This window comes from Mauremys mutica, chromosome 11 (assembly GCF_020497125.1).
Source record: "Mauremys mutica isolate MM-2020 ecotype Southern chromosome 11, ASM2049712v1, whole genome shotgun sequence".
Classification (NCBI taxonomy): domain Eukaryota; kingdom Metazoa; phylum Chordata; order Testudines; family Geoemydidae; genus Mauremys; species Mauremys mutica.
In genome coordinates this window covers 53,696,047-53,705,191 of record NC_059082.1, presented here as the reverse complement: position 1 = coordinate 53,705,191, position 9,145 = coordinate 53,696,047, and positions in this window count along the sequence as shown.

Below are 9,145 nucleotides of genomic sequence, written 5' to 3'. Positions count from 1 at the left end.
GGGTAGATAGTAGACAGACAGATCTATAGAAAGATGCCTGAGGGGAGACAGATGCATTTTCTGCAGGCACACGGTGCTGTTACTAAGGGATCAGAGTAATTCTCACCAGTAATTACCATCATACTGTGCAGAACCATTCACTGAAGAATGTTCAAAACACCTAGTAAAGGAAAGTCATTATGACCATGCCACATTAAACAGATAGGTAAACTGAGGCACAGGGAGATGTTATTTGGCCGAGGTCACACAGAGATTGAGTGGCAGGATGATAGACAGAACCCAGGCATCCTGACTTCCCTGCCATAACCACGATCTCTCCGTCACACAAAGAGGGAAATGGACTCCTGCTCTGGCAGGGGCTGTTCATTGGGTGGGATGCAGAGGTTAGGCTGGGAGAGGAAGCCTGTGCCTTCACCATACACGTTTTAGAACTAGCTGGAGCTCTCCACTCCTGTGAGGTGTGAACTCTGGGACTCCACTTCCGCTCCCACTCAGAAATCTGCCAACTCATCACAGTCACTAGGGTGGCTTCGGGGGAACAGACTTAGAAAAAGCAACACCAACAGAATACTCCTGTGAATAGAGTACAGTTGGGGTCCTGCCTGGGGACAGAGGCCTCACCCCAAAGCTGCCAGGGAACAAGAGTGTGAGGGAGCTATAAGCAGGATAGAGACTGCATTAGTGTTTGCATTGGATTTGTTCTCTGCCTCTTGCTTCACTTTCTCCCAGTGTCTCCTAAGTGGAATTGAAATCTAATGTTCCAGGCTGAGTCAGACTTTCCAGGACTGCAACAGCTGGAGGGCACTTGGATTCCCACAGCTGGACTCCCTGCCTGTTCATCTGGCTAATTGGGGTATTTCTCCAGTGCGGAGCACCAGGGTTTTAAGCACTGAAATGAGACTGAATGAATTCTCCTGACAAGGGCAACAGGGACGCCGTGTTCACGTGCATTCAAGTTACTAACGCTCTGTACCTGCCAAGCATGGTTTGACCTTCGTCTGTAGCTAAGGCAAAGGAAGGGGGAGGCCCTGATTTGGCTGGATTAGTGTGTTGATTATTTTTGATCATTATTTGTGTTGTGGAAGAATCCAGAGGCCCCGCTCCAGTTCAGGGCCCCTTGTGCTGGGCCCTTCACAAACACTGAAGGAGAAACAGACCCTGCCCGAAGGGTCTTATAAGTCACATTAAGACAAGACACAGCTACTGTGTGCAGCAAACCAGAATGTGGGTAGGTGGGAGATGGGGGAGGAACAGCACTAAGAATGGGGGGTTCCACAGGCTGCTGGGTTGGTGTGAGACAGCTGAAATGCACAGCCCTGCCCTGGCTCCATAACGATGCTGGCTGTGGTGGGACCCAATTGAGAGTGCCAATTCTGTAGAGGGCAAGCATAGGAGTTTATTACACACAGCACTGGCGGAGTGTCACCTTGCTTATTAGGCTCAGAGACACTGCCAATCAATTGATTACAATAGAATATATAGATTTTCCATGGGCGGGGGGAAATGACAGGGTAGGTTTTGCAGCAAGACAAGATAGCACATTAGCCAGTGGTTAAAAGGTTACATAATGTCTCCGCCCATGGTCTCAAGTTAGCAAGTTAACATTTAATTAATACTTTGATAAAATGTTATTAATATAAAATAACCCAGGGGTTCTCAAACTGGGGGTCCGGACCCCTCAGGGGGTCACGAGGTTATTACTGGGGGTTGCGAGCTGTCAGCCTCCACCTCAAACCCTGCTTTGCCTCCAGCATTTATAATAGTGTTAAATATATAAAAAAGTGTTTTTAATTTATAAGGGGGGGCCACATGCAGAGGTTTGCTATGTGAAAGGGGTCACCAGTACAAAAGTGTGAGAACCACTGAATTAACGCCTCTGGAGACTTGGGGAATGCAGGGGAGGGGGGTCTCCCTTGGTAGGGTTGGGAAGGAGGTAGGTGGTGTCGGATATTGCTCTTCTCATGTGATCCCTCCCCCATGGAAAAGATAACAGCTTGGCTCTTTGTGTTAAATAGCTGTCTGCAAGCTCAAACTGCTGAATGAGCTTTAGGGTAGGGAAGGCTGTGCCTTCCCAAACAGCCTGGCCCTGCCCCTATCTGCCCCCATCTACTTCCTGCCCCCCAACTGCCTCCCTCAGAATCCCCAACCCATCCTGCACCTTGTCCCCTCACCACCTTCCCAAGACCCCCCAACCACCACCCCAGGACCCCACCTCCCACCAACCCCCCCTTGTTCCCTGTCCCCTGACTGCCCAGACCCCTATTAGCCCCCCACCAAGTCCTGACAGACCCCAGAATGCCCACAATCCGACCCCCATTCCCCATCCCCTGACTGCCTCCCCAGAACCTCTGCCCCCTACCTGTCGCCGACTGTCCCCAGGACTCCCTGCCCCTTATCCAACCCCCCCGGCCCCGGCCCCCTGCCATGCTGCTTACCCCCACCTCCCCCCTCTCCCGGGGGCTCAGCGCACCACGTCCAGGAGTGGCCCTGGACAGTGCTGAGGCGGCGTGGCTCCAGTGGGGCATGAGCTCGCAGCCCCGCCCCCTTACCACGCAGCTCCGAGTGGGGAGGAGCACAGGCCCCACCTGAGCCACGCCGCTTTAGCTCTGTCCAGAGCCGCTTGTGGGTTACCCCCGCCTCTCCTCTCTCTTGGAGCCTCAGCGCACCACATCCAGAAGCTACCCTGGCCCCTGGACAGTGCTGCCGCGGCATGGCTCCGGCAGGACCGGAGCTCGCAGCCCCGCCCCCTTACCATGCGGCTCTGAGCAGGGAGGAGCTCAGGTCTGCTCCCTGATAAAATCCTGCAGGCTCCGTTGTTGTTCCACCTGTAAGGTCAGGAAGGCCTGCTTCTCGGTCTGTTGGGCCAACTGGAGATTGACCAAGGTCTGCTTCATCTCCTCCTGCTGCTTCACCAGCCATTTTAGGGTCTCTTCCATCTCCAGGGTCACCAACCACAGTCACTGGCGTCAAATCCTGGATGAATCCCCACATGTAACACCAGTCTAGGCACCAAAAACACCCAGAGACCAACCGAGGTGCAGCACCCGTGTCCTTTTATTGTTTGTGTCTGTTCCCACCACCTATTATTTACAAGTATTTACAGAGACCAACACTCTGGGAGACTACTAGCCTCCCAACCAGCAGGGATCTAGACCCCACACCCCCTCCCTTTCCTGTCTCTCCCCTCCCTTCCTGTCTCTTAGCCAGCTTTATAGGGCAGGCTGGCTACCCAGACCTGCAGGTGGAGCCACTCTGGTAATTAGAGCATGGCCCCTCAGCCAGCCCAACTAACCCTTTTTCCTCTTGAACAGGGCTAACGGGCCTGGCTTGTCTTTCCTAGCCAACACCCTGTTATAGGTGCCACAAGTACTCCTGTTCTAATCATTTTTGTTGTTATGAGGTTGTTAAATTATTTCCATGCAGCTTGCAGGGACCGAATGGCTGGGCAGCAGTTCTGTAGAAAAGGACCTAGGGGTTACGGTGGACGAAAAGCTGAATATGAGTCAACAGTGTGCCCTTGTTGCCAAGAAGGCTAATGGCATTTTGGGTTGTATAAGTAGGGGCATTGCCAGCAGATCGAGGGACGTGATCATTCCCCTCTATTCAGCACTGGTGAGGCCTCATTTGGAGTACTGTGTCCAGTTTTGGGCCCCACACTACAAGAAGGATGTGGATAAATTGGAGAGAGTCCAGCGGAGGGCAACAAAAATGATTAGGGGGCTGGAGCACATGACTTATGAGGAGAGGCTGAGGAAACTGAGATTGTTTAGCCTGCAGAAGAGAAGAATGAGGGGGGATTTGATAGCTGCTTTCAACTACCTGAAAGGGGGTTCCAAAGAGGATGGATCTAGACTGTTCTCAGTGGTAGAAGATGACAGAACAAGGAGTAATGGTCTCAAGTTGCAGAGGGGGAGGTTTAGGTTGGACATTAGGAAAAACTTTTTCACTAGTAGGGTGGTGAAGAACTGGAATGGATTACCTAGGGAGGTAGTGGAATCTCCTTCCTTAGAGCTTTTTAAGGTCAGGCTTGACAAAGCCCTGGCTGGGATGATTTAGTTGGGTTTGGTCCTGCTTTGAGCAGGGGGTTGGACTAGATGACCTCCTGAGGTCCCTTCCAACCCTGAGATTCTATGATTCTATGATTGCAGGCACTTCACTCTTGTTACTCTTCCTTTTAACGTCTGTTAGCAAGCTACCTCGTTCTTACGTAGTTCCCCTTTCGGAAGTTAAACGTTACCGTGGTGAGCTTTGTTGGTATTTCCCTCCCTACAAGGATGTTAAATTTAATTGCATTATAGTCACTATTACCAAGTGCTGTAGATATATTCACCTCTTGGACCAGACTGTGTGCTCCACTTAGGACTAAATCAAGAATTTCCTATCGCCTGGTGGATTCCAAGACTAGCTGTTCTAGGAAGCAGTCATTAGTGGTGCCTAGAAATTTTCTGTCTGCATCCTGTCCTGAGGTGACATGTATCCAATCAATACAGGGATAGTTGCAATCCCCTATTAGTATTGGGATTTTTTGTTATTGTAACCTCTCTAATGTCCCTGAGCATTTCACAGTCACTGTCACCATCCTGGTCAGCTGGTCAGTAATATATTCCTACTGCTATAGTCTTATCCAAGCATGGAATTTCTATCCATAGTCTATGGTTCAGTTTGATTCCTTTAAGATTTTTACTATATTTAACTGTCTCTTTCTTTCACACACAGTGCCACTCCCCCACCAGCATGACCTACACGGTCAGTCCTCTACATTTTGTGCCCTGGTATTCCCCTGTCCCATTCATTATCATCAGTCCATCACGTTTCCGTGAGGCCTGTTATATCAATGTCCTCATTTAATACCAGACATTCAAGTTCACCCATCTTAGTATTTAGACTTCTAGCATTTGTACACAAGCACTTAGAGACTTTGTTGATATTTAGATGTCTGCCTTCATAGGATATCATTGAATGGGACTTTCTTTTGTCTGTTTCTCTTCAGTCCCTACCTGCACTTATCACTGTCTGTCCTTGTCTCTTGTCTAGGATATAGAGTATCCCCTTCAATAAATCCTTGCCTAAGAGATTTACCTAGGCTGTTGGTGGATTCTCCATCACTTGGCAATTTTTGAATCACGATTGGCTGTTTTTTCTAAAAGCTCTGCTCTAGGAACTATTGTGGGGCTGGTCTCTGGCCTGTGCTGTACAGAGAGTCAAACTAGATGATCACGATGGACTTGGACTTGGAATCCATGAATCATTCTCCTTAGGTCCCCTTAAGTGAAGCCCATGGGAGCCCCAGTTCTCACTGGACAGTACTAGAGAACAGACCCCCGTGTGGCTGTATCTTCCCTGCCCTGTCTTGATATCCCAAGGAAGCTGGTGCATTTTTTCCAGTCCAACCCCCCATCCCTACCCCCCCACCCCATACACACATACTGGGCTCACTACAGCTAAGCAACTGAAGCTCTTCGAGTTCCACTGAAGTCAAGGCACTTTGCTGAAGTGGGGACCTCAGTAAATAACCAGCTGGCTGTAACCTTGGCCCTTCTTTATCCATCTCCTATGCACCACTGTTTGCCCCTGCCCCCTGCCATGTGCCAGGCTGGAAATTACATTGCCAGCCCATTGGTACAAGGACCAGGGTCTAAATCTTAGTTGCCTAGACACCCTTTGAAGATATAGGCCCATGTCATTATATCTGAGCCTGGCACACTTCTCCCTGAGGCCCTGCCCCCACCCCTTCTCCCTGACCCCCTGCCCCACGTAACCTCTTCTCCCCGTGGCCCTGTCCCCACACCACCCTAAGCCCCAAGTACCTGCCCCCATCCCGCCCCTTTTCCCCGAGGCCCTGCCCCCACCCCGCCCCGTCTCCCTGAGCCCCTGCCCCCATGCCACCCCATCTCCCCAATTCCCTGCCCCCACATAACCCCTTATTCTTGTGGAAGCCAGTAAATAATTAACAAGGTTTTAAAGAGATCTTAATGAATGTTAGTTAGCATGAGTTAGGTTAACTGTGACCCTGGTGACGTGAGGAAGCAAGATAATGTAAGACAGAGGGAATTGTGTGAAAGTTATTACGACCTTGCAATATGCAGTCTTGCAGTCTTGTTTTTCTAGTGAGATAGCAGAGAAGCTTATGTATAAACAAAATGTATTTGTTGCTTTTTACTGTCTGTATTATTGTTAGAAATTGTCTGTAAAAGGTATAAAGGCTTGCTGTGATTGTTTACCAGTTGAGAGACCTGTCCAGGACTGGGGTGACCCTGTGTCCTATGGCACTCTCTCCCTCCATGGTAATTACTGGAGAAATAATAAAGTATTTGGTTTTGCTGCACCCAAACGAAAAGCGAGAACTGAGTTTTTCTTCGACAATTTGGGGGCTCGTCCGGGATGGCAACGCCCACGGACCCACAGACGGCTACTACGGATCATTCCCCTTCGAACCCCATGGCGCCACATGAGAGGTATGAGACCTTTTGAAATCTCTATTGGGGTATCGGAGGAGGACTTTCCGTGAGGACGTCTGTCTCTGTTGGGCTCACGCCATCTGAACTTATTGACTGTGCAGCAGGATCAGATGCAAAGTGGTATTGGGGAGAGGCCCCAATAAGGTTAGTTTATAGCAGTACTGGGAACTGCTGAGTTGGCCAAGGTAAATGCATAGGTAAATGCATAAGGTAATGCATAGGTAAATGCATTAGAATGCACCGGTGCTGAGGGGTTTTTACCGCCTCAAGAGGGGTTGTCATACCGCCTCATGGTATTGGTCCGGACCAGGTAAAGATGCATCATGGTTAAAATAAAAAAAAAGAGATAAAAAGAAAAAAGAAAAAGGAAGAAAAAGAGGCCTTGGTGTGTGTGTGTGTACACCAGTGTGAGTGGCTGTTACCGGGCTAGCCCGGTAACTAGTGGATCTTTAGGAGATCCGACCCAAAGTGGGCTGACTCGGCCAGGCATTGTCCGGCGAGGAAGCTGCCTGGGTCTAGGAGTGTGTGAACCCATCTTCCCTCCCCTTTCCTTGTGAGTTTCTCCTGTGTGAGTGGAAAATGGGTAAGGGACTGTCTAAATATTCCACCTCACCCCCTAAGGGTACCCCAGCATATTACATGTACGTACATTATGGTTCTAAAATCTGCAGGTATTTAAATGATTGGAATCTGTACATGCGTGAAAAATTCATTTAAACAATGCCCATTAGAAGGTACCTTCAATCTAGATAAGATCATATATCTCAGTGGAGCTTTAATCACAGAGAAAAGCCTCTGACACAGTGTGAGCAATTTGTCTAGGAACGGGTTAATTTGAAATTCGGCTTAGCCCTGAGATAAAGGAGAAGTTGTTTTGTCTTCAAGGTCATGAATCAGTGCGGACTATGCTAAGTGCAAAGGCTGTACAAGTTACAGAATTGGAATTATATTTGCAAAGCTTAACTTCCCAGTGAGACATGTGTGAGTATTGAAGTGGTTTAAGGCTTGGGGCATTCATGTTTTCCTGTGTGAGGTGGGAGCATTCCCAACACTCTCCATTGTTGTTTTATTATTTTTAATGAAGCTTTAAAATTTGATTGTATGCTCTGTCAGTCTGATCACCTGACATGAGGGATAAATTAGTAACAGGAATTTGTCACAGTTTGGTGTGCAATTAATAATGGGGGGGCCCTGCAGAATTTACACCATCTCTCTGTTTACCCTTGTTATTTTGTGTTTGCTTTGTTTGGTATTGTTGGTTGCATGATTAAAGGTGAGCTCTAATAGAATAAGGAAACACTATTTAGATTTGGCTCTGTTTTGTTTAACCGGTTACTGATGTTTTTCTGCTCTGTTCGTTTGGGCGTTAGGTGTGTGAGCGGAACTGAACTTCTCGTTCGTAATTCCTCAGGGTGGAAGCCATGTGTGCGATGAAGCTCTGAGGTTGTCCTGAGATTTTTACAGTCCCGCCCCCCCGTAGCGGACAATATAATAGAAGTAGAAAAATTTGGCTTAGACTGTAATTTTTTGCTTTTTGTGTAATTTTCTTTTCTGTTTAAGTGTCAGCAGACAAATGGGTGGGTCTCTGGGTAGACCCCCAAAGGGGTCTGGATTATGTGTTAAGTGAATGGCCATGTATTTTTGCCCAGGTGGCAAGCCTTACTAGGGAGGACTCAGGTAGTCTTGTGAGTAGAAATATTTTGGGGAAAAGACCAGTAGGGTGGGGCTAGTTGAGAAGCTCACCATCCTAGCTAAACTGGTTGTGGAACAAGCTAGTGTCCATGGACGGGACGATTCAGCGAGAAAAAAGGATCGGGCCCAGGCGACCAGGCAACAGACAGAGTGATTGGAAAACAGGTTGGAAACTTTTGAGGGTGTAGTGGAAAGAAGGAGTAAGTGAATATAAGCATGAGGATTTCAAATACTCAAGAGGATATTTGGAATGGTGATTTGAATTGGTAAAGTGGCTGTTGGAAGGGAAAAGCGAGTGATTTTTAAGAGAACAGTTTTGGTGTCTTTGAACTGTTTGTAAATAATTTCAGGCAAATAAATTTATTAGATTGTAATAATTTGGCTGTGACTAATTTTGTTAAATCAGTTGAAGACTGTATACAGTGCTATGTAATGAAAATTTTATTAGGCTCTACAGGCACTATAAGTGGTGATGTTTTCTTTCAGTGTTTAAAAGCAGGAGTTAGAAGAAATAAAAAGCAAGCCAGAAATAATCTGTGTTACTGCAAATTAACTAACTGATAAGGTAAAGGCCTCTGAAACCAAGGCTGTCTAAGAAACACATACGAGAAAATATGGGGTAATTCCTCTGTTTTGCCTAGAATCAACAAGAGTATTTGTATATTTTAAGTATTTAATTGCCCAGACGGGGTGGACCTCTGTTTGTCTTTCAGATAATCAAAGAAAACTAATGCCAGCAGCACAGCATTCAACGTACCTTGATTTACTGGCACAGTAAAAAATTATGTTGTGTGTTCTATGTTCTGTCTTGTTGTGTTTTTTTTTTCGTAGCCAGAATTGTTGTGTTTAATATTTTCATGAGATGGTCTGATTTGATATCAAGCAGAAATGTTGGATTGAGATGCAGACCCAGAAGGAGACTGACAGAGATGGTATTGAATATCACTGAGGCTGGGAAGGCATTGCAGTGGGATCTGGACCAGACTTGGCCCACT